Genomic DNA, 25,787 nt, shown 5'->3' on the forward strand with positions numbered 1-25,787 from the left:
CTCCATCCAATTCTTCTTGCAAGGATGCTTGCCAAGTTCATTGGAATTAATAGTTGTCATTCTTTTCTTCATTCTCTTCTTCCGTATGAGCTAGTTCCTATTCTATTGTTCCGGAGGCATTGTGATGTTGCTCTTTTGGGTCTACTATGTTGTTCTATCAAGATCATGGTGTTTCCTTGCTCTATTTAGTTGTTTGTTATGAATATTGTCTATTTCTTCCATCTTATCGAATTTTTGGTCCCATTTTCCTACCGAAGTGCTGCCGAAATTTTCCGTGAATTCTTGCTTCTTTCTCATATCATTCCTCATCGCTTTGCAACTTTCAAGGATCATTGGTTTCACTCGTTTGTCAAAGAAGCGACTAAGTTTTTACCTCTTGTTCTTTCTCATCCTCTCCCCCTTTCATTCTTGGATCTCGGGGCGAGATCCTCTTGTAGTGTAGGAGAGTTGTGACAGCCCGAGACCGACGTTCCAGAAGATTCCCCTTTCCTTTCTGTTTCTGTCGTGTGGGTATTTTATTTTGTCGCATCATCATCGCATCATTCGAATCATCTGCATTGCATCGACATCTCCGTTGCCGCCAGTTTTCAAAAGTTGCATCCGTTGTTAGTTGCCGGTTCTCGTCGTTGTTCGTTCCAAGTTCGACCGCACTCCCACGCGCCCGCGGCATCGTCAAACCCTGTTTTAAAAGTGTGTTGAAAACTTTCTCTGATCAAGATGAAACTTGGCACGCGGTCGTGATTAGATATAGCTAGGCCGCCTGTCGAATTTCCTCGCGATCGGAGTTCGTCTGGTATTCGTGTGGTATTCGGTCTACCGTCGGACGTTTGTCGGTGTTTTAAAATTCGTTGCCTCGCCGCCCATTCTCCCTCTCGTCCCCGGATATCCCCTCTACACGACCTCGTAACCGTTCCCGCGTTCGGAATCGTCCAAATCCGACCACACGGTTGGATCCGGAACGAAATTCCGGCTAACCTAGCCCCCCTTTGCCTATAAATAGACCCCCTTCCTATTTATTTAGACACCAACCCCTCCACCTCGATTTCCGCACTGCCCACCTAACCCTAGCCGCCACCCGAGCGCTCTCTCTCTCCCACCGGCCGCCGGGCCCGCCCGAGCTCGGGTCAGGCCCGCCCGAAACCCATCTAGGCCCAAGCCATCCGCCACCGTAGCCTCCGAATCCCGCAGCTCCCGTCCATGGCCTTCCCCTGGCTAAGCTCCTTCTACCCGCGCCACCGCATCTCCCCGTCGGCCCCGCCTCCGGCCGCCGCTCGACGGAAGCCCACCGGAGCGCCGCCGTCCTCCGCGCCGCCTTCTGTCCCCGCCTCCGGTGACCTCCAGGAGGCTCCATGGCCGCTGTATGAAGCCGCCGCCGCCCCGTCTCTCCCCTAGGAGCTTGCCGGCACCGCAGGGAACGGATCCCCGGTGCCCGAATCCACCCAATGCCACCGGGGTCTGGCCTCCCTTGCGCCCCGCCGCCGGAATCCGCGCCGGAGTCTTCATCCGCCGCCGTCGGCACTTCCAGCCGGCGAGGAGGACGAAGCCCTGAGGCCAACGCTCGATCCCCCTAGCGTTGACCGCGCGTGGGCCTTCCCCAGCACTGCGGCCCACCAGCGCCAGCAGCTCGGTCTCTCTAGTAGCCCCAGATCCGGCCCAGCTCCAGCGCCCTTCGGCCCAGGCACTCCTCCCACTACAGGCCGGCCCACCGAGGTGAGATCCTCCCCTCGCCCCATGCACCCTTTTGCTATCTCGCGCCCACTGTCCGGCCCATTAGACATTTAGGTTGTTTTTCGGAATTAGTTAAATTCCAGAATTAGGCGAATATTAAAACGCCCGTATCTTTTAATCCGTAAATCGGATCGCGACATGTAGCACATGTTTTTCATGTAATTTTTCGCGTAGAACCCGTTTATGAAACTTGCATAATTGTTTGACGTCGTATAGCGTGCCTAATGCCTAGTTTAGCGTGTTGTCTCGATAGGTTTATTGTCGTATTTATTTTTTCGCGCGTGTCTGGATAGCCTGAATGCCTTAGATAAAATGCCCATGTTTTAGGAACTATTTTTCCATGTATTTTAGAGCGGTCATTGGTATTTTTGCGTGTAGGGATTGCCGCTAATTTATTTATCCGTGTATAGGTTATTATCTCGCATTTATGCGTGGCATTATTTTTGTGTTGCAACCCCACATATTTTACATGTTTTTGGGGTAGATCTGTGCAATTAGTTTTGGCTTTTGAGGAAGTTAGTTCGCGCGATATTTGTCCATGTTGCCCTCTTGTTTATTTCGTAGGATTTATTCCGTGCTTCGTTTGATTAAGTTGTCAACTAGGGAGTTGATCTTTGATGTTTATTCTAGCCCCTGGTATTTTTAGTTGCAATATAAATGCATTTTTAGGTGTGGTTTGCTTGCTCTCAAGTTGCTAGAAATAGTGCTGATTTGGAGGAGCTGAAATATTTATAAGTCTAAGATCTGTTATATTTTGTTGCTGTCTTGTCTTGTTTGTATCTTGTGATCTGTAGCTCTTTTGAGGTTGGTGCAATGGAGTTTGTTGTAGCCCTTGTGTTTCTCTAGCTTATGGTTTTGCTGCTGTCAATATGGCTTTAGATCGAAAACTGCACTTTCATGAAGTGTAATTTTCACTAAGTTTGAAATAGTGTGTGGGAAGCCATTTTGTGACTTCTTTCCCTAGTGATCCATGATGCCATGCTAGTTGTTGTTAGTTGTTTGTTGTAGTGCTTGTTTCCCTCTTTCGTATCATGCCTTGGTTGATTATATTTGAGTTGAGTAGCTCGTAGTTGTGGTGTGTAGAAAATGTTATGTGGCAGATTTTGGCAGATTGTAGTGATATCTTGTTTTGCTCGTAGTTTTTGAACCATAGCTTTGTTTTGATCGTGTCCTAAATGAAACTTGCTTAGAATATCGTGTAGTTTCATTTTCTCTTGCTGTTTGTATGTTTTGAAGTGCTCGTAGCCGTCGTTGCACACATATTGCATTCATGCCATCATATCTTGCGGTGCTTGTAACTTTTGCTCCGTAGCTCCGTTGGAGATGTTCTTTATGTGTAGATTTCTTGTAATGACGCGTAGAATCACGTGAACCTATTTGTTTTGCTGTTTAACAACTAATTAAATGTGTTAATTCAGATCTGGTCAGAATTGTAAATTAACATGTGAGGTCGTCTTGGAGGTGCTATATGTCATTTCCGACCTCACTTAAAATGCCTAGATAGGTAGTTTAATTACGCTTCACCTCTTGCCATATTTAACCACATTTAATATTGCCGTGTATCTAATCGGGATAGAACTAAACAAATAAACGTGGAGATTCATCAATATGCAACTCGTTGCATATTGAACTTCACTTAATGTGTAGTGTTTGATTGTGTGGATTGTCATGTCGTGTCTTGCATGTATTCAGCTGCTCATGCATCATATGTGTTGGGCATCGTGTGGTGAATTCTCTATGTTGATGCTTGTTTCCGGTTTGCTTCGTCTCGATAGAGTTCCGCAGCGTGTCGGATGTGAGGACCCATTCGACTACGTCGGTTCGTCTGCTTCACGGAGTCATTCTTCTTCCAAGAGGGATCTCAGGCAAGATGACCATTTCCCCTGATACCATTACTATCATTGCCATGCTAGTTTTACCGTTTCTACCGTTTATGTCTCGTTGCCTACCAGATGTTAAATATCAGCCTCTCAACAATGCCATGAAAACCATCAACCTGTTCAACCTAGCAAACCACTAATGGGCTATGTTACCGCTTGCTTAACCTTGTGTTTGTGTTGCTAGTTGCAGGTGCAGTTGCTTCCATGTGAAAACATGGGTTCCTTGTTATATCACCATATTAAATGCTATTTAATTTAATGCACCTATATACTTGGTAAAAGGTGGAAGGCTCGGCCTTTCTAGCCTGGTGTTTTGTTTCACCTTTGCCCCCTTAGTTTCGGCTACCGGTGTTATGTTCCATAATTGAGCGCTCCTAACACGATCGGGGTTGTTATGGGGACCCCCTTGATAATTCGTTTTAGGTAAAAGCTGGTCCGGCAAGGCCCAACATTGGTTTTACATTTGCCCAACATAATAATTTGATAATACTGAAATGCATAGGGAGTTAGCGCTACCCGAGGAGTAATTCTACATAAACAAGGGGGGTAGTGCTGATGGCGTTGGTCCCAAATGGTCTGCCTGCGGGGCCACCGCGAGGAAACTCGAGGTTTGACACTCGTAGCTAGTTCCATCCGTCGTGTCCTGAGAACGAGATACGCGGCTCCTCTCGGGTACGTCGACACGTCGGGCGGCCTTGCTGGATTAATTTTACCTTTCACTAGATATCTTGTGCATCGAGATTCCGGTGATGCTTTGGGTAATCTCAGAGTTGAGGTTTTCCACTAGGGAATCCAACGAGATCGCGAGCTTCGTGATTGAGGATTTCTATGCGGTTTGTGGTAATTTGTGATGGACTAGTTGGAGCACCACTGCAGGGTTAAATCTTTCGGAAAGCCGTGCCCGCGGTTATGTGGCAACGTGGAAACTTTGTTTAACACTGGTTCTAGATAACTTGAAGTAATTTAATTAAAATATGCCAACTGTGTGCGTAACAGTGACTGCCTCTTTCATGAGTTCCTTCTCCGATCGAGGACACGGTGGGGTTATGTCTGACGTAGGTAGGTGTTCAGGATCATTCATTTGATCATCAGTAGTAATGTCCGTTATGCGTAGATCTCCCCCCTCTTATTTCTTGTAGTCGTAAGTTTAGCCACCAAATATATGCTTAGCCGCTGCTTCAACCTCACCACTAAACCATACCTCACCCATTAAGCTTTGCTAGTCTTGATACCTTTGGAAATGAGATTGCTGAGTCCCCTATGGCTCACAAATTACGACAACACCAGTTGCAGGTACAGGTAAAGGGTACTTGACGCGAGCGTGTTTGTTGTTCATTTGGAGTTGCTTCTTCTTCTTCTTCTTCTTCGATCTAGGATGGGTTCCAGGCCGGCAGCCTGGGATAGCAAGGATGGACGTCGTTCTTACTTTTCTCGTTTGTTTTCGTCCGTAGTCGGACCCTGCTCTTACTCTTGATGATTATGTATTGTACTGTTGTGACTCTGATGTAGCTTGTGGCGAGTGTAAGCCAACTCTATATATATCTCTTCTATTTAGTACATGTACTTGTAACGATATCCATTCTTGCGACACGACGAGATGCGCTTCTAGCCCTGACGAGGCCTTCGTGCCAAATTAAGGATAGGGTCGCATCTTGGGCGTGACATATAAACCTTGCCATAAGTTTGGTAGGGAGGTACCAAAGTGATCCCGGTATGGAACACTGGACAGCGGTCAAGAATATCCTTAAGTACCTGAAAAGGACTAAGGAAATGTTTCTCGTTTATGGAGGTGACGAAGAGCTCGTCGTAAAGTGTTACGCCGACGCCAGCTTCGACACAGATCCGGATGACTCTATGTCACAGACTGGATACATATATGTTTTGAATGGTGGGGCAGTGAGCTGGTGCAGCAGCAAGCAAGAAGTCGTGGCAGCATCTACATGTGAAGCGGAGTACGTAGCTGCTTCAGAAGCGGCTCATGAAGGAATTTGGATGAAGGAGCTCATCACCGACCTTGGAGTGGTTCCAAGCGTGTCGGGTCCAATGACACTCTTCTGTGATAACACCGGGGCCATTGCCATAACCAAGGAGCCCAGGTTTCACCGAAAGACGAAGCACATCAAACGCCGCTACAACTCCATCTAGGACCATGTCCAGAGTGGAGTAATAGATATTTGTGAAGTACACACGGATCTGAATATTGCAGACCCGTTGACTAAACCTCTTCCACGAGCAAAACATGATCAACACCATAATGCTATGGGTGTTCGATACATCACAATATAACTAGATTATTGACTCTAGTGCAAGTGGGAGACTTTTGGAAATATGCCCTAGAGGCAATAATAAAATGGTTATTATCATATTTCCTTGTTCATGATAATCGTCTATTGTTCATGCTATAATTGTATTAACAGGAAACAGTAATACATGTGTGAATAAATAGATCACAATGTGTCCCTAGCAAGCCTCTAGTTGGCTAGCTCGTTAGTCAATAGATGATCATGGTTTCCTCGTCATGGGCATTAGATGTCATTGATAACGGGATCACATCATTGGGAGAATGATGTGATGGACAAGACCCAATCCTAAGCGTAGCACTAGATTGTATTGTTCGTATGCTAAAGCTTTTCCAATGTCAAGTATCTTTTCCTTCGACTGTGAGATTGTGGAACTCCCGGATACCGTAGGAGTGCTTTGGGTGTATCAAACGTCACAACATAACTGGGTGACTATAAAGGTCCACTACGGGTATCTCCGAAAGTGTCTGTTGGGTTGGTACGAATCGAGATCGGGATTTGTCACTCCGTGTGACGGAGAGGTATCTCTGGTCCCACTCGGTAGAACATCATGATGAGCTCCATGTGACTAAGGAGTTAGTCACACGATGACGTGCTACAGAACGAGTAAAGAGACTTACCGGTAACGAGATTGAACAAGGTATAGGTATACCGTCGATTGAATCTCGGGCAAGTTCTATACCGACAGACAAAGGGAATTGTATACGGGATTGATTGAATCCTTGACATCGTGGTTCATCTGATGAGATCATCATGGAGCAAGTGGGATCCACCATGGGTATCCATACCCCGCTGATGGTTATTGGCCGGAGAGGTGTATCGGTCATGTCTGCCTGTCTCCCGAACCCGTAGGGTCTACACACTTAAGGTTCGATGACGCTAGGGTTATAGGGAATTGTTATACGAGGTTATCGAAAGTTGTTTGGAGTCCCGGATGAGATCCCGGACATCACGAGGAGCTCTAGAATGGTTCGGAGGTAAAGATTGATATATAGAACGGATGGTTTCGGACACCGGAAGTGTTTTGGGCATCACCGGTAACGTACCGGGACCACCGGTGGTCCACCGAAAGGGGGCAACGACTCCGGGATGTTAGAAGGGACAAGTGGGGGAGGGAACCAGCACCTAGGTGGGCTGGTGCGCCCCCTCACTCAGCCCATGGCGCAGGAAGAGGGGAGAGGGGGGGACCGTAGCGCAGGTGGGCCTAAGGCCCACCAGAGGGGTGCGCCACCCCTCCTCCCCCCTGTCCGCCTTACCTCCCATCTGGGGGGGCTGCCGCACCACCTAGGGTGGGAACCCTAGGGGTGGCACCCCCCTTCCGCTCCCCCTATATATAGTGGGCACTTTCGGCCATTGGGCAACAGACTTTTCCCTCTCCCTCGGCGCAACCCTGCCCTTCTTTCTCCTCCTCTCTGCCGGTGCTTGGCGAAGCCCTGCAGGGAGACCTTGTCTCTCCATCGACACCACGCCGTCGTGCTGCTAGAGTTCTTCCCCAACCTCTCCCTCCTCAATGCTGGATCAAGGTGCGGGAGACGTCACCGGGCTGCACGTGTGTTGAACGCGGAGGTGCCGTAGTTCGGCACTAGATCGGAATCACACCGCGATCTAAATCGCCGCGAGTACGACTCCATCAACCACGTTCTAGTAACGCTTCCGCTTAGCAATCTTCAAAGGTATGAAGATGCACTCACCCCTCTCTCGTTGCTGGTCTCTCCATAGGAAGATCTGAATATGCGTAGGAAATTTTTTGAATTTATGCTACGTTACCCAACAGATCTTTCTTATGATCTTGAAAATTTGTTCAAACCTCAAGATGAATACGATATTTGCAACAATATTGAAAGTGGGTTTGGAGAAGTCATGACTTTAGTTGATGACAATCCCACTATTTTTGAAGAGCGTCAACTTTGCATGCATGTGGATCATGAAAAGAATATCCTATGGGATAGCTATATTGTTGAATTTGAATATGATCCCACATGTAATTGCTATGAGTGAGGAAAATATTTTGGTAGAAACTTTCATGTTACCAATTTACCTCTCGTTATGTTGAGATTGCTATTGTGTCTTTCTTCTTATTTGCACTTGGTAACTATTGGTTGTCTTGCCAATTTGCTCTCCTATAAAATGCCTATGCATAGGAAGTATGTTAGACTTAAATGTGATTTTCACATGCTTTATGATGCTCTCGTTGTGCTTCAATTCTTGTCTTTTGTGTGAGCATCATCAATGCCTAGCTAAGGGCGTTAAACAATAGCGCTTGTTGGGAGGCAACCCAACAAATCTATCCTTTTTCTTTCTGTTTTGTGTTTTCCACACTTTCATAATTCTGTTATGATTGTGTTTTTTGTGTTTCTTTTTGCGTTTGTGCCAAGCAAAACCGTTATGATTAGTCTTGGGGATGATCGTTTGGTCATGCTGGAAAAGACAGAAACTTTCTGCTCACGAAAATAATTTTCTTTTTTTCTGTAAGAGCTTTTCAGTTGATTCTTTTTGCTTCTGATTGCTACGCAAATGCTTCAGACTTTCATAAGTTTTCATAATGTTCGAAGTACCATAGGTATACGAAATATACAGATTGCTAGAGACTGGTCTGTTGTTAACAGATTCTGTTTTTGTTGTGTTGGTTGCTTATTTTGAAACTATGGATAGTATCGGGGGGTATTAGCCATGGAACTTGAAAGTACAGTAACCCAACATCAGCACAAGTAGAATTTAAGTTTGCTACAGTACCTAAGGGAGTGATGGTTTGCTTTCTTTTACTAATGTTATCACGAGTTTCTGTTTAAGTTTCGTTTTGTGAAGTTTTCAAGTTTTGGGTGAAGTTCTTATGGACAAAGAGATAAAGAGTGGCAAGAGCTCAAGCTTGGGGATTCCCAAGGCACCCCAAGAGATTCAAGGATGTCGTAAAATCCTAAGCTTGGGGATGCCCCGGGAAGGCATCCCCTCTCTCGTCTTCAATCCATTAGTAACGTTACTTGGGGCTATATTTTTATTCACCACATGTTATGTGTTTTTTCTTGGAGCGTCTTGTATCGTAGGAGTATTTTATTTTTGTTGTCTCACAATCATCCTTGCTGCGCACCTAGAGAGAGAGAGACATGCACTCATCGTGATTTTGTCGAGCTTCACTTATATCTTTTGGTAGACAATTCAGCTCACATGTGCTTCACTTATATATTTTGAGCTAGATACTTTTGCTCTATGTGATTCACTTATATCTTTTAGAGCGCAGCGGTGCGTGGCTTGGTAGTTGATCTATGATTTGAAATTAGTCTCAAAAGGGGTAGTTATCCAAAGGGATACGAAAACTTCCACCTTCATGTGCATTGAATAGTTAGAGAAGTTTGATTCATCTCAATTAGTTTTGAGTTGTGGTTATCGTAATATTGAAGTCATGCTAGTAAGGTGTTGTGGATCTAGAAATACTTGTGTCTAAGTTAGTGATTCCCGTAGCATGCACGTATGGTGAACCGTTGTGTGATGAAATCTGAGCATGATTAGTATATTGATGCTTTGTTTCGATTACTAATAAAACGTTGTTTCGATTACTAATAAAACTTTTGCAACAATTATATGAGTTCTTCATGACTAATGTTGAGTCCATGGTTTAGATGCACTTTCACCTACCACCATCACTATCTTCTTAGTGCCGTGCAACTTTCGCCGGTGCACAAAACCCACCATTAGCCTCCCTCAAAACAGCCACCATACCTACCTACTATGGCTTTTTCAAAGTCATTCCGAGACATATTGCCATGCAACTACCACCATGACATGTGCCACCACGTCTACATTGCCTTTGCACGATCGTAAGATAGCTAGCATGATGTTTCCATTAATGTCTATGCCATGCTAGATCATTGCCACGGTACACTGCCGAAGGCATTCCAGATAGAGTCATAGTTGCTCTAAGTTTTGAGTTGAAAGTGTGATGATCATCATTGATGGAGCATTGTCCCATGTGAGGAAATAAAAGAGGCCAAAGATGCCCACAAAAAAAGAGGCCAAAGAGCCCACCAAAAATAATGAGAGCAAAAGAGAGAAGGGACAATGCTACCACTTTTTCCACACTTGTGCATATTAAGCACTATGATCTTCATGATTGAGAGTCTCTCGTTTTGTCAGCACCATATAGCTAGTGGAAAATTTTCATTATATAACTTGGCTTCTATATTCCAATGATAGGCTTCCTCAAAATTGTCTTAGGTCTTCGTGAGCAAGCAAGTTGGATGCACACCCACTAGTTTTCTTTAAGAGCTTTCACATACTCGTAGCTCTAGTGCATCATTTGTATGGCAATCCCTACTCATTCACATTGATATCTATCGATGAGCATCTCCACAGCTCATTGATATGCCTAGTTAATTTGACTATCTTCTCCTTTTTTGTCTTGGAACCTCCACCACACTCCACACCATCTATAGTGCTATAACCATGGCTCACACTCATGTATTGCGTGAGACTTGAAAAGGTTTGAGAAAGTAAAGGTGTGAAGCATAGCCAGACTATATGCTTTTGTAGGGATAACTTTCTTTCGGCCTTGTTATTTTGAAAGTTCATGATTACCTTGCTAGTTTGCTTGAATTATTATTGTTTACACGTCAATAGCAAACTATTGTTTTGAATCTAATGGATCTGAACATTCACGTCACATAAGAGGAATTACAAAGGACACCTATGCTAGGTAGCATGAAAGCATCAAAAATTCATTCTTTATCACTTCCCTACTCGAGGACGAGCAGGAGTTAAACTTGGGGATGTTGATACGTCTCAAACGTATCTATAATTTTTGATGGTTTCACGTTGTTATCTTGTCATATTTGGATGTTTTATGTACCTTTTATATCTTTTTTGGGACTAACTTATTAATTCAGTGCCAAGTGGCAGTTCCTGTTTTTTCTGTGTTTTGACTCTTTTCACATCTGATTTTGGAACAGAGTCCAAACGGAATAAAAAGCCCGAAATGATTTTTTCCCGAACGGAAGAAGATCAGGGGGCCTCTGGCCAAGCCAGGTGGGCTCCAGGGAGCCCACAAGCTCCCACTCCGCCACCAGGGGGAGGCGGCGGTGTCAGGGCTTGTGGTCTCCCTGGCCGCCCCCTGACCTAGATCCTTGGCCTATATATTCCCAAAAATTCAGCAAAAAATCAGGGGAGCCTCGAAAATACTTTTCCGCCGCCGCAAGCTTCCGTTTCCGTGAGATCTCATCTGGGGACTCTTCCGACGCCCTGCCGGAGGGGACCTTGGAGTTGGAGGGCTTCTTCATCATCATCGTCGCCCCTCCAATGACTCGTGAGTAGTTCACTTCAGACCTACGGGTCCGTAGTTAGTAGCTAGATGGCTTCTTGTCTCTCTTGGATCTTCAACACAAAGTTCTCCATCATATTCATGGAGATCTATCCGATGTAATCTTCTTTGGCGGTGTGTGTGTCGAGATCCGATGAATTGTGGATTTGTGATCAGATTATCTATGATATATATTTGAGTCTTTGTTGATTTCTTATATGCATGATTTGATATCCTTGTAAGTCTCTCCGAGTCTTGGGTTTTGTTTGGCCAACTAGATCTATGATTCTTGCAATGGGAGAAGTGCTTGGTTTTGGGTTCTACCATGTGGTGACCTTTCCTAGTGACAGTAGGGGCAGCAAGGCACACATTAAGTAGTTGCCATCAAGGGTAAAAAGATGGGGTTTTCATCACGGGTTTGAGATTATCCCTCTACATCATGTCATCTTGCTTAAGGCGTTACTCTGTTCTTATGGACTTAATACACTAGATGCATGCTGGATAGCGGTCGAGGTGTGGAGTAATAGTAGTAGATGCAGAAAGTATCGGTCTACTTGTTTTAGACGTGATGCCTATAGATATAATCATTGCCATAGATATCGTCACGACTTTGCGTGGTTCTCTCAATTGCTCGACAGTAATTTGTTCACCCACCATCTACTTGCTTTCATGAGAGAAGCCACTAGTAAACACTACGGCCCCCGGGTTTATTCACATCCATCGTTTACACCTCCGCTTTTACTTTGCTTTGTTACTTTGTTGCTTTCAGTTCTCACTTGGCAAACAATCTATATGGGATTGACAACCCCTTCATAGCGTTGGGAGCAAGCTTTTTGTGTTTGTGCAGGCTCTTGTGATACTCCTCCACTGGATCGATACCTTGGTTCTCAAAGTGAGGGAAATAATTACCACCGTTACGCTACATCACCCTTTCCGCTTCGAGGGAACACCAACGCAAGGATCCAAGGCCACGGGGGAAATCCTTTGCATACTTGCCTATGAAGTCCCTTAAGGTGTAGCCGCAGCAGAAGGATCAAGTCAAGTATTCTCCCGTCAACGTGCCTATTTCTGGCGCCATTGGAAGGTCTTTTGTTGCAGTAGCAGTGAGCACAAATGACTTCTCCTCCTACCCCCTTAATTTTCTCTGTTCCGGTCTTCGTGCCGATGAAACTTACTAGATATAGGTTTCTTCAATCATGAGTATGCGTGACCAGTATGCGTCTCCCGTTAGAAAGGGCGACATCTATAAATATGCATGTCTTTGCATATTTATAACTGCCATCCTTTCGAATTGTGCAATGTTATCCATGGACAGCCTGCGTATGTGTAGATTGGGTTCGTTTTCCCGTATGATGTGCTCCGGATCCGATGCGGAATTTTGTCAGTGCCTCCATGTTGTTCTCCGGGTACACATCAGCTCTGCTTATTGCCGATACATGTATCAGGAGAACAACGGGGAGGTGCTACCGAAATTCTGTGTCGCATCTGGAGCAGAGCATGGGAAAACGAACCTAATCTACACACACTCGGGTGGGATTAGGACCTATCTTTACCTATTAGCGTGTAGGTTGCATGGACGTAATAAAACTGACAAACTTGATTAGAGGATGAATATAGATGATGAATTATATATTTATTTCTTGTGCGCCCATAGGTAGCTAGGCAACATGAGTGATCGTGCTTGGATGTACACTAGTCACCCTAGTCAGAAAGACATGACCAATGAATGGTTAACAAAAACTAGGGGGTTTGTGAGAGCCGCATTTGCCAATGGCCAGCAAAAACATGGTACCCCTGTCCCAACTACGACAACTGGAAAAAGTAGACAGAGTTTGAAATGGGTAAACACCTGCAGAAGTGGGGTTTTACGCCTAATTATACGGTGTGGACTTTTCATGGTGAGTCTGACCAACGTGCGAGAGCTGAGGTGAGTCGTCATCGCAGCGACGAGCATGGTACCGGGATCGAAGACATGGTGCAAGACTTTGATGATGCTCGGGATTTGGACGATGAGATGGAGGAATCTGCAAAGGCCTTCTATGAAATGTTGGAGTCTTCAAAATGTCCTCTCCACGAGCAGACCGAGCTTTGTCAGTTGGATGCCATCGCGCAAGTAATGGCTCTGAAGGCTCAATTCAACCTAGGCAGAGAATGCTACGACGCGATGATGATGATATTTGGACGCTTTCTACCCAAAGGCCATGTACTGCCTGCAAACATGTACGAGTCAGAGAAAATACTCCGTGTACTTAAGGTGCCCTATGAGAAGATACATGCCTATGAGAATGGATGTGCCTTATTTAGGCTTGAGTATTCGGCCTTGAACTATTGCCCCATTTGCAATTCTTCCAGGTATATTGTGGTAGACAACGGTATGGGTGAGAAGAATCAGACCAAAATCCTCATTAGTGTTCTTTGGTATCTGCCAATTGTATCAAGACTTCCACGTCTTTTCATGGTCAAAGAAACGGCCAGACAGATGACATGTCACAAATTCGGCAAAAGAACCGAACTAGATGTGGATGGGAACAAGATGCTCATACACAATTCAGATGGTTTTGCGTGGAGGTACTTCGATGCATTACATAAGGATAAATCGGAAGATCCAAGGCATCCTAGAGTTGCCTTCAGCACGGATGGGTTCAGTGTGTATGGTATGACGGCATCACAATACAGTTGTTGGCCTGTATTTTTCATTCCACTCAATTTGCCACCCAGAGAGATTATGAAAAGAAAGAACATTTTCCTGACGTTGATAATTCCCGGTCCCAACTATCAGGGGAAGAATATGAATGTGTACATGCAGCCGCTTAAGGATGAGTTGCAAGAATCCTGGGATAATGGGATCAAGACCTACGACGCGGCTACCAACACAAATTTCATAATGCATGTGTGGTACATGTACTCGACGCATGATTATCCGGCGTTTGCGCTATTCGCTGGCTGGTGTGTGCATGGAAGGTTCCCGTGCAACGCATGCAAGGCAGCTCTTCAGTTCCGTTGGCTGTAGGCTGGTCGCAAGTTTTTTTGCTTCAACATGCATAGACAATTCCTGGATCCTGACCATAAGTTCAGAAAAGACAAGAAGAATTTCATCAAAGGTACAGTTGTCAAAAACACTTCACCAGCTGCGTTGACAGGCCAAGAGACCCTTGATGAGTTAAATTCTCTCGAGCCTAATCCTTTGCATCCAAGATATTTCAAAGGGTATAATACGAAATACGTTTGGACTCACAAGTCATGCTTATGGGATCTGCCTTACTTCAAAGACCTCCTTTGCCCACACAACATCGATGTGATGCACACTGAAAAGAATACTGCGGAGGCCATTTTTGGTACATTGTTCGGCATAGAGGGGAAGTCAAAAGATAATCCTAAGGCTAGAATCGACCTGGAGGCTCTATGTGATAGACCGTTGCAAAACTTGCGACAACGGAAAGGAAAGCAAAACATAGCGAAGCCAAAGGCATGGTTCAATCTTGAAAGGCCAGCTATGAGGGAAATGCTATTGTGGGTGAAAATGCGGTTGATGTTCCCCGATGGGTATGCTATGAATCTAAAGAGGGGAGCGAGTCTTGAGAAATTGAAAATATTTGGTCTCAAGAGTCATGAATGGCACATATGGATTGAGCGGGTAATGCTGGTGATGTTGCGTGGCTTTATCCCTGAGGATGAATGGCTAGTACTGGCAGAGCTGAGCTATTTCTTCCGTTCTCTTTGTGCGAAAGAACTATCGCTTGGCATGCTAGATGAAATGGAAGAGTTTGCACCGGAGTTGATCTGCAAATTAGAAAAGATCTTTCCACCGGGCTTCTTTAATCCAATGCAGCATTTGATTTTGCATCTCCCGACCAAGGCAAGAATGGGGGGGGGGCGTTCGAAATCGATGGTGCTACTCAACTAAGAGGATGCAGAAGACGCTTCGAGCTAAGTGTAAAAATAAACGTAGAATTGAAGCATCGATGGCCGAGGCATTCATTACTAAGGAGGCGACAAACTTCATGACAGCACACTACGAAGCCAAAAATCATCATTTGCATAACCCGAAGCCTCGGTACAATGAGGACGATCCAAAAAAAGTTTGATCCAACCTCAGCCTATTCAAAGGTAAGCTCGCACCATCCGGTGCTTCGAAAGGGAAATCGTTGGATGTCGAAGAATGGCGGACCATTTCATTGTATATCTTCACCAACCTAACAGAAGTGCGGCCGTACATCGAGTAAGTTCTCGGTGAATTATTGTTCCGCAACTTCTAATTCCTTTGAGCTACTCTTATTCCCGGATATTTGATATAGTCGATACGTCGCCGAATTCTCGGATGGAGCGGTCATCGAAAAGGATTCCGTCGAAGAGTATGAGCTTCTCGCAAAGCATGGAGGCGACTATCCCGGTTTCATCTCTTGGTTCGAACAAAGGGTAATTAATTACCATTAAGGGCCCACTTGATTTCTTGGTCTAATTTTTGGCTAATGCATCCATTCTTTTGTATTAAACTTGTAGGCTGATGCAGAGTCTATGGATGCCGAGTTGAGACAAGTCGCTAATGGATTTGACTATAAGGCCCGTTCATTTGACAAATACAACATAAACGGGTATCACTTTTGTACCTTTGGCAAAGAGCTATCTATGCCCGACCTGAAGACTACAAATTGTTCTGTCCTTGCTATCGGCGAAGGAGGCAGAGAGTATTATGGAAGAGTTGAAGCAATTCGTGAACTTCTATTCTATGGTGAAAACCCACCGACCGTTGTAGTCTTCAAATGTTATTGGTTTGAGCCGAGGGAGACTAGAAGGACTCATGAACATATAGGACTAGTCCAAATCAACCAAAACACCCACTTAGATGTTCCTGATATCTATATTACGTCTCAACAGGTGACCCAAGTTTTCTATATACCGTGGGCCTACCAAACTTATCCAAATCTCAAAGGTTGGGATGTCGTTTATGAAGTTCCACCACATTTCAGACCACCTACCCTCAATGAAGAGGATTCAGAACCTCAAATTAACCTAGACACATATGAAGGAGAATTCTTCCAAGAAACACGTATGTCCAAGAAACGTTTCAAGAACCGCTCTACTTCACCCCACAACATTGAAGTAGACAGCGATAGTGAATCCGTATTAACCCTTGAGCCCGAATAGGAAGAGCTGTAAGAAGAAGAGGTTACTGTTCCGGATGACCTGTCACTTCTTGACTGATCACATAATGGTGGCCTTCCACATGTTCTTCCTGATAGTGATGATGATGATGCATTTATTGATGATAGTGATGATCATGATGCATTTATTGACCCCGAAGAATATATAGACGAGCACGATTGTCATTAGTTCATGTCAGGTATTCAACTTTTACTATATATAAATATCGAGTTCATGTTAGGTATTCAATTTTTATTAGTCATGTTGGTATTTATGATGATGATACACTTAAATTATATACATTTTATTACTCATGTTGGTATTTATGTTGTACTAATTTCATTTACTCTTTGTCATGACAGGTGTTGAAAGATGGTGGGAAAGGGTCGAAAGCACTCTGCGGCTCCTTCATGGGCGGGTGGTGGGATGGGTACTTCCATTCCTGCCTCGCCTCTTCAGAGAGAGTTTCTCTCTACTCTGCAAGGAGCGCCCCCCGTCAGAGGAGATCGACCCCCCGCGAAGCCGAGAGGTAGTAAAGGTACACGTTGTATTCATGTTGGTATTTATGTTGTACTCATGTTGTATGCATGTTGGTATTTATATACATTTTATTACTCATGTTGGTATTTATGTTGTACTAAAGGTACATGTGGCCGCGGGAGAGGTAGGGCGGTGGCTCCCACGCCTTCTGAGGTGGAGGCTACACGGTCTCCGCCACCACCCCAAGTTGATTCACCTGAGCACAAGACTTCTAGGGTGGATTCGTCTGAGGTGGAGGCTACACGGTCTCCGGTTCACGAGCCTCGGGTCGACGAGCCTCAGGTCGACGAGCCTTCGACCCACGAGACTCGTGTCCGAGAGGCTTCGTTCCAGGCGACTCCGGAGCAAAACAGGGATAAGGGTACGTCCCCAGAGACCTAGTGGGATACCTGGGCTGAGCCAAGTGGCCATGCTGATAGCGACGAGGAGCTGGGTGAGGGGGCTACCATCTACCAGTGTTGTAGTTCGGTGCTCCCGCTCGTGCCGGCGACCCGCGAGCAGAGGTGGTTGATTAAGCCAAATGGGGACAAGTAAGTTAATTTAGTCTTATTTAACTTTTTGCCTTCACGTTTTCTCAAATATCTAATGTTTTGGCTTTAATTTGTCATGCCGTAGGGGTTGGATTGTTGCCAAGGGTGTCTGCAAGCCCAACAGCGTCCTTGGTGTGCTTTGCCGTCAAAACGTCCCAGGGTTTTTTACGTTGCCCTGTCGGGAGCGAGAGGTAGGAATGACCTGGGAGCACTACTTGGGTGCCCCGGCCCCGGCGGAGGTGGAGATCGAAGGTGTTTTGTGCCACATGAGGGCCGACATGGTGATCCGACAGTTCTGGGTAATTGCTCCTTCACACAATTATAAATCAACCATAGCTAGTTATTGTACTAATTGGTGTTGTCTCATTTGCAGACCTACTACACGTGTGAGGAAGGATACGAGGAGGACGCGGCAAAGGTTATCGAAACCGAATGTCGCCGCCTACTTCAAAACTTTCGGCACGAGGCTCAAGTGCAGGCTGTTTGAGACTACTATGCCTCGCGGTGTATTAGGAAGGACAAGGCGAAGTGCCATGATTCTAAGATGGAGAAGGAGCATTACATGAGGGTAATAACATATTATTAAGGCTTTGTAGTTAGTTTCCTTGATTTGGTTCTTACGCGCTCAAATTTCTCTTTATTAACTTAAGTGCCCCCGAGATGGTGTGTGGATAAGATGGATTGTTGGGAGGCCTTGGTGGATCAGTGGTGCTCCAAAACGTGGGAGGCCAGCCACAACAATGCCAAGGAGAGGCGTGGCAAAATGGTTTGTGTGCCACACCATCAAGGGAGCGTCAACTTAATCCAATTTGGCGAGAACTAGGTATGTGGTTTGCTTCATGTCTCATGCAATTCATTCTTAATGCTATCTTGAGCCCTTTACTAATACAATTTTCCTCTCTCTCTCTTTTAGGGGCGTCTCAATAAGACGGAGGTGCCACAGATGTACGACCTGTATGCGATGGCCCGTACTGCCTCATACAAGAAGGTCAAGGCATTCTCTGAGTCTGACCTCGAGCATACAGAAAACTTCACCAACATCTCCTCCCACCACAAGCTCGTGAAGTACAGAGATCACGAGAAGGCGAGGAAAGGGGAGGACTTTAACCCGAGTGAGGGGCCTATTGATCCAGAGCTAGTATTGATAGCTGGCAACGGGAGGCCCCATGGCTCGATCGCCATTGGAGACGGCCTTATACGTTGTGCTAGCACTCTCCGGCAGATAAAGGCATGCCAAACGAGCTCCTGTCTTGACATAACACCTCGTCCATGGCCAGTCGAGCTCGTCATCGAGGTTAGTTTAATGGACTCAACTATCTTTCTGCATTATGTTGTGCGTTGGAACCAATCTGATTACAATGCTAACAATGAGTCGTGTTGCAGGATGCTATTCTGAAAGAGAGAGAGGCAATGTCGGCGGTTATGGCGGAGAAGGATAAGGAGATGAGGGAGCTGGAGGAGAGGACGACTGCATTGGTGGAGGCGGAGAGGGCACGGAATGATGCGTTTAACAGGGCCATATCCGAGCTCTTCGTGGTAAGTTTCTTCTTCATATTATTTGAAATCTTGCATTTTAATGTCCGTTTCATTAATAACTAAAAAGTTTGACTTGTCGAAACCAAATGTACAGTCTATGTGCGAGAAGACTGGCCAAGTCCCTCCGACGATGCCAGTCATTAACATGGCGGGGACGATGAGTTTAATTTCAGTGCAGTGATCTTAAGAGTGTCCTTGATAACCCACAAGTGTAGGAGATCGCAACAGTTTTCGAGGGTAGAGTATTCAACCCAAATTTATTGATTCGACTCAAGGGGAAGCGAAAGAATATTCTCTAGTATTAGCAGCTGAGTTTGTCAATTTCAAGGACACCTGAAAGATTAGTGTCTGCAAGCAAAGTATCAGTAGCAAAGTAGTATGATAGCAACTGTGCCAGAGAAGGGTCTGTTGATGGCAGACTATTCCTAACTTGTTGTATCAATAGCGCATAGTAAAGTATTGCAATAAGTAGCAGCAAAGTAACAAGTAATAGCAGTAGTGACAGTAGCAGCAAGTAACAGCAGTAGTGACAGCAGTAGCAAGTAACAACAATAACCAGTAGCAGTAGAGTAATAGCAGTAGCAATAGTAGTAGCGACAAAGTAACGTAGCAAGGAATAGTAGTATAAGACTCGTAGGCAGTGGATCGGTGATGGATGAGTATGCCGGATGTGATTCATCATGTAACATCTATATCACGAAGAGATATGTAACTAGCTCCCGTTCGTCAATTTAATGTAGGCATGTATGCCGTATGTAGTCATACGTGCTTAGGGAAAAGAACTTGCATGACATCTATTGTCCATCCCTCGCATGGCAGCGGGGTCCTAATGGAAACTACGGGATATTAAGGTTCTCCTTTTAATAAAGAACCGGACCAACGCATTAACACTTGGTGAATACATGAACTCCTCATACTATGGTCATCTCCGGGAGTGGTTCCGGCTATTGTCACTCCGGGGTTGCCGGGTCATAACACATAGTAGGTGACTACAACTTGCAAGATAGGATCTAAAATACACATATATTAGCGACAACATAATAGGTTCAGATCTAAAATCATGGCACTCGGGCCCTAGTGACAAGCATTAAGCATGGCAAAGTAAGAGCAACATCAATCTCAGAACATAGTGGATACTAGGGATCAATCCCCGTCAAAACTAACTCGATTACATGATAGATCTCATCCAACTCATCACCGTCCAGCAAGCCTACGATGAGATTACTCACGAATGGTGAAGAGCATCATGGAATTGATGATAGAGGAAGGTTGATGATGACGATGGCGATGATTTCCCCTCTCCGGAGCCCAGAACGGACTCCAGATCTGCCCTCCAGATGAAGAATAGGGGGTGGCGGCGCCTCCGTATCGTAAAACACGATGAATCCTTCTCATTGATTTTTTTCCGGGCGAAACGGAATATATAGAGCTGAGTTTGGAGGCGGTGGAGCCTCGTGGGCCCCACAAGCCTGGTTGGTGCGGCCTGGGGGGGGGGGTGGCCGCGCCGTCTGGGCTTGTGGCCCACTGGCACATCCCCTCAGGTGGATCTTTGCGCAGGTATTTTTCATTAATTCCAGAAAAATTCTCCATAAATTTTCAGGATATTCCGAGAACTTTTATTTCTGCACAAAAACAACACCATGGCAAATCTGCTGAAAACAGCGTCACTCCGGATTAGTTCCATTCAAATCATGCAAATTAGAGTCCAAAACAAGGGCAAAAGAGTTCGGAAAAGTAGATACGATGGAGACGTATCAACTCCCCCAAGCTTAAAGCCTTGCTTGTCCTCAAGCAATTCAGTTGACAAACTGAAAGAGACAAAAGAAAATCTTTGATGAACTCTGTTTGATCTTGTTGTTGCAACTATGTCTAACTCATATCCAGAGTTTCGGCAAGATCACAAGCAAACCACATAAGCAAATGACATCTAGGTCTCACGGTAAACTCATATCAATGGCATAATCAACTAGCGAGCAAATAATAATAAGCCTCAAATGTCAACACTTCAATCAAAACAACATGAAGCAGTACGAATAGATGGTATCTCGCTAGCTCTTTCTGAGACCGCAAAACATAAATGCAGAGTACCTTCAAAGACCAAGGTCTGACTAAACATTGTAATTCAAGGCAATGAAGATCCAGTCACAGTCATACTCAACATAGTTAAAAGCAAAGCATAAAAATGACAGAGGTGCTCTCTAATTGGTGCTTTTGTGAGAGGAGGATGACTCAACAGGAACATAAATAGACAGGCCCTTCGCAGAGGGAAGCATTGATTTGCAGAGGTGCCAGAGCTCAAGCTTCGAAAATAGAGATAATAATTTTGGGTGGCATGCTTTCATTGTCAACGCAATGACTAAGAGTTCTCAACATCTTCCATGCTACACATGCTATAGGCGGGTCCCACACAGAAAAGTAAAGTTTTGAATCCCCCAACCACCAATCAATCACACTCCACGGCTAGCCGAATCGTCGTGTACCGTCCATACCAACATCAATCCTCGGGGAGTTTTGTTTGCAATTATCTTTTCGATTTGAGCATGGAACTTGGAATTCCAATTACCGTCCCCTTTCTCGTGAATGATAGTGAATAAACACATATCGTGGATAACACGCCTAGCATGGAAGATACTGATAGCCCCCTGTCACCACATGAGTGGTTCGGGCATGCAAAACAGATTATTTCTTGAAGGTTTAGAGAGTGGCACATGCAAATTTACTTGGAACGACAGGTAGATACCGCACATAGGTAGGTATGGTGGACTCTTATGGAAAGACTTTGGGTTTATGGAAGTGGATGCACAAGCAGTATTCCCGCTTAGTACAAGTGAAGGCTAGCAAAAGACTGGGAAGCGACCAACTAGAGAGCGACAACAGTCATCAAAATGCATTGAGATTAACTAACATTGAGTGCAGGCATGAGTAGGACACAAATCACCATGAACATGAATATCATAGAGGCTATGTTGATTTTGTTTCAACTACATGCGTGAACATGCGCCAAGTCAAGCCACTTGAAACATTCAAAGGAGGATACCATTTTATCATACTACATCATAGTCATCTCAACATTCATGTTGGCAACCAAGACAAACCATTATAAGCCCCTAGCTAAGTAAGCATGGCATAAGAAACTATGATCTCTAAGTTGTCATTGCAAACATGTTTCTCTCACAACAAAGCTGAACTAGGAACAGTGAGCTAGTCTCATTTACAAAAACAAAATAGATCGAGTTCATACCTCTTTTCCAGGCTCAGTCACTTAATCATATATCGTCATTATTGACTTTCACATGCACGACCGAATGATGTGAACAATAATAAGAGTGCTCGTGCATTGGACTAAACTGGAATCTGCAGGCAAACACAAAGGAGAAGACAGAGTAATATGGCTCTTTGAAAGCTAAACAGGTATGCATGCAAGAGCCACTAAACATTGTAACCATGGTCTTCTACCTTGACCCAAAGAAAAAGAAAACTATTTACACGGGAAAGCTCCCAACAAGCAAAAGAAGAAAAAGAAAAATATTTTTGGTTTTTTCTCAAACTAGACAGACACACGAAAAAAACGAGAAAAAGAAAATAAACTAGCATGGATGATACAGTGGCAAAGTGTGAACACCGACGAACAAAGTGAAAGGATAAACAAGAATGTAAAGTCGGTGAGAACATGTACTCCCCCTAGCTTAGGCTTTTGGCCTAAGTTGGTCTACTCCCAAGGAGGGAAATAACCAGCTCCGGGGTACTCCGGAGTGGACTGAGGATGCCACTCTTCTGTGAGCTCCTCTGGCTCCCACTGATAAACCAGCGTCTCGTACTCGACTGGTGGCTCGGGCACGGGCACCTGTGGTTGGGCCAAGCCCCGATATGCGTAGATGTCCGAGGGCATAATAGTGTACCTGCCTGCATGAAGATTGAACAAAGGAGGAGCAGGCAAAGTAATAGTCTGACGAGTACCCTGACTAAATACTAGGTTACACATCATCCTTCTATTAATATCTCTATTAAGAAAGTCATGGCGAACCATGCTATCGTAATCTAGATATCTCTCGGGAAGAAGAATCTCTTCTTCCTCGTCCAGTCTAAGAGGTATCTCAAAGTGTCTGGCAAGACGAGTAGCATAGATACCTCCATACATAACACCTTTAGAACAGTTCAGGTTCAACCGTTGAGCTACTATAGCGCCCAACCTATAAGTTTTATCGTTATAAAGGGCTTCGCGCAAGACCGCAAGATCTGGGGAACTAAGTGACCCAGCTTTCCCATGGCCAATCAAACATTTTCCCACAAATAGTGCGAAGTACCGAAGCACGGGAAAATATATCCTAGCAGCTCTAGCGCAAGACACTCCTCTCTCCTCTCCTAGGGCAATTGTATCAATGAAAGCTTCGAAGTCCCGTGGACGAGGTTCATGAATATCCCCAACATAACGTAATTTGCAAACATTGCAAAAATCCAGAAGTGACATGCGCTGGGGGATATCATAAAGTTTGAACTCAACCATAGGAGGATTCTTCCTCGGATAGAAGTTAAAGCTTTGTGCGAAGATATTAGTGAGGAGGAGGTATAGCAGACACTTATCTTCGACGAAGGCGGTAAGGCCTACGTTCTCCACCAAGTGATAAAAGTCTTCATAAAGTCCAGCGGTGCGCAAGAACACAACGCTTGGCCATTCGCACGTTCGAACTTCCGCGACTCGAGGGACCGGATACTTGGGCTTCTTCTCACTCCCATCATCCTTGGGGTCACGGCTTGACGAGCTTCTTAAGAACCTCCTCATCTTTTCCCATTTCTATCTCTGAAAATTTCTGAAATTTTTAGTGATTCTAAGGAAAAATGAATAAGGCTCAACTAAACTCGTAGCAACTACTCCCACGAGTGCCAAGAGGCCATATTACGCATCAAAACTACTTGGGACCAGCTAAAATCAGCATCTAAAGCTCAAGAACATGGTCACCAAGGCAGCAAAAATACGCGGAGTATAAGGCACTAGAGCAAAAACTAATTGGACCAATGGAGGAGTCACTTACCAAGGAGTAATTTCCCCAAAATAGTTCGAAGAATGGTGCTTTGAGCAAAGAGATCGAAAATCCGAGCAAGAGGAGCAAGAACACGGGTTTGATCTATGAAACGATTTTTTCTAGAGGTAGGAGAACCAGATGAGAGCAAGAATGAGTGGAGGGGGTGCACGTGGGCCCCACAAGCCTGGGTGGCAGGGCCAGGGGGGTGCCCGCGCTGTCAGGGCTTGTGGTCCACTGGTGCAGCCCCCAGACAAGCTCTTTGTCTCAGAATTTTTCAAAAATTTCAGAAAAAATCATACTTGATTTTCAAGACGTTCGGAGAACTTCTATTTTCGGGGTACTTTTCCACGGGACGCAAAGATAGAAAACAGGGAAAACTAAACTAAATCTATCATTTTGCTTCTAAGCAACCGAAGGTGAAAGCTTAAAACAGAGGTTTGTGACTCCTTGATTCATCCATCTCATTGTCATCAAAAGAAATCCGTCAATGGGGTTTATCAAATCCCCTCGACAAAACCTTTTTGAATCCTAAAAGAGAACGGAGAATTTCCGAATAGTCACTAGGTCACCTCAATGGGGATGTGTATATCCCCAACAAGCAAATCATACTTCATCTTGACATGAGGAATAGGGCATTGAAAGCTCCCAATAAGAATCGATGAAGTTCTTTTGATAGCATTGACGCAATGTACTCGATATTGTTTCTTTGGAAAGTCCACCGTATGCTCATTACCTTTCACATGGAAAGTGACATTGCCTTTGTTGCAATCTATAACAGCCCTTGCAGTGCTTAAAAAGGGTCTTCCGAGGATGACAGCCATGGCATCGTCCTCGGGAATATCCAGAATAACAAAGTCTGTTAAGATAGTGGTGTTAGCAACCACAATAGGCACATCCTCGCAAATGCCGATAGGGAAAGTAGTTGATTTGTCGGCCATTTGCAGAGAGATTTCAGTGGTGTCAACTTATCCAGTTCAAGTCTACGATAAAGAGAGAGAGGCATAACACAAACACCGGCTCCAAGGCCACATAAAGCAGTTCTAACGTAGTTACCTTTGATGGAGCAAGGTATAGTGGGCACACCGGGATCACCTAGTTTCTTAGGAGTTCCACCCTTGAAGGTATAGTTAGCAAGCATGGTGGAAATCTCAACCTCAGGTATCCTCCTCCTATTAGTCACAATATCTTTCATGCACTTCGCGTACGGAGACATTTTGAGCATATCTGTCAAACGCATTTGCAGAAAGACAGGTCTGATCATTTCAACGAAGCGCTCACAATCCTCATCATCCTTTTTCTTGGATGGTTTGGGAGGAAAGGGCATGGGTTTCTGAACCCATGGTTCCCTTTATTTACCATGCTTTCTAGTAGCGAAGTCATTCTTATCGTATCTCTTAGTCTTAGGCTGTGGGTTATCAAGATCAACACAAGGTTCAATCTCCACATCCTTATCATTGCTAGGGTGAGCATCATCATGAACATCACTATTGATATTATCATTAGGCTCATGTTCATCACCAGATTGTGTTTCAGCATTAGAGACAGAGACATCGTTTGGACTCTCAGGTGTAGCAGCAACAGGGTTGCTAGCGTGCAGGTTCCTATCATCTTTCTTCTTCTTTCTAGGATGACTAGGTGCATCCGTGCTAACTCCTTGAGAATCTTGTTCAATTCTCTTTGGATGACCCTCAGGATACAAAGGTTCCTGGGTCATTCTAACACCTCTAGTGACGACTCTGACGGAATTGTCATTCAACTCATTGGGCAAGTCATTCTGAGCTTTAAGTACTTGTTCTACCTGAGTAGTAACCATAGAGGCATGT

This window comes from Hordeum vulgare, chromosome 1H (genome assembly GCF_904849725.1).
Source record: "Hordeum vulgare subsp. vulgare chromosome 1H, MorexV3_pseudomolecules_assembly, whole genome shotgun sequence".
NCBI lineage: Eukaryota > Viridiplantae > Streptophyta > Magnoliopsida > Poales > Poaceae > Hordeum > Hordeum vulgare.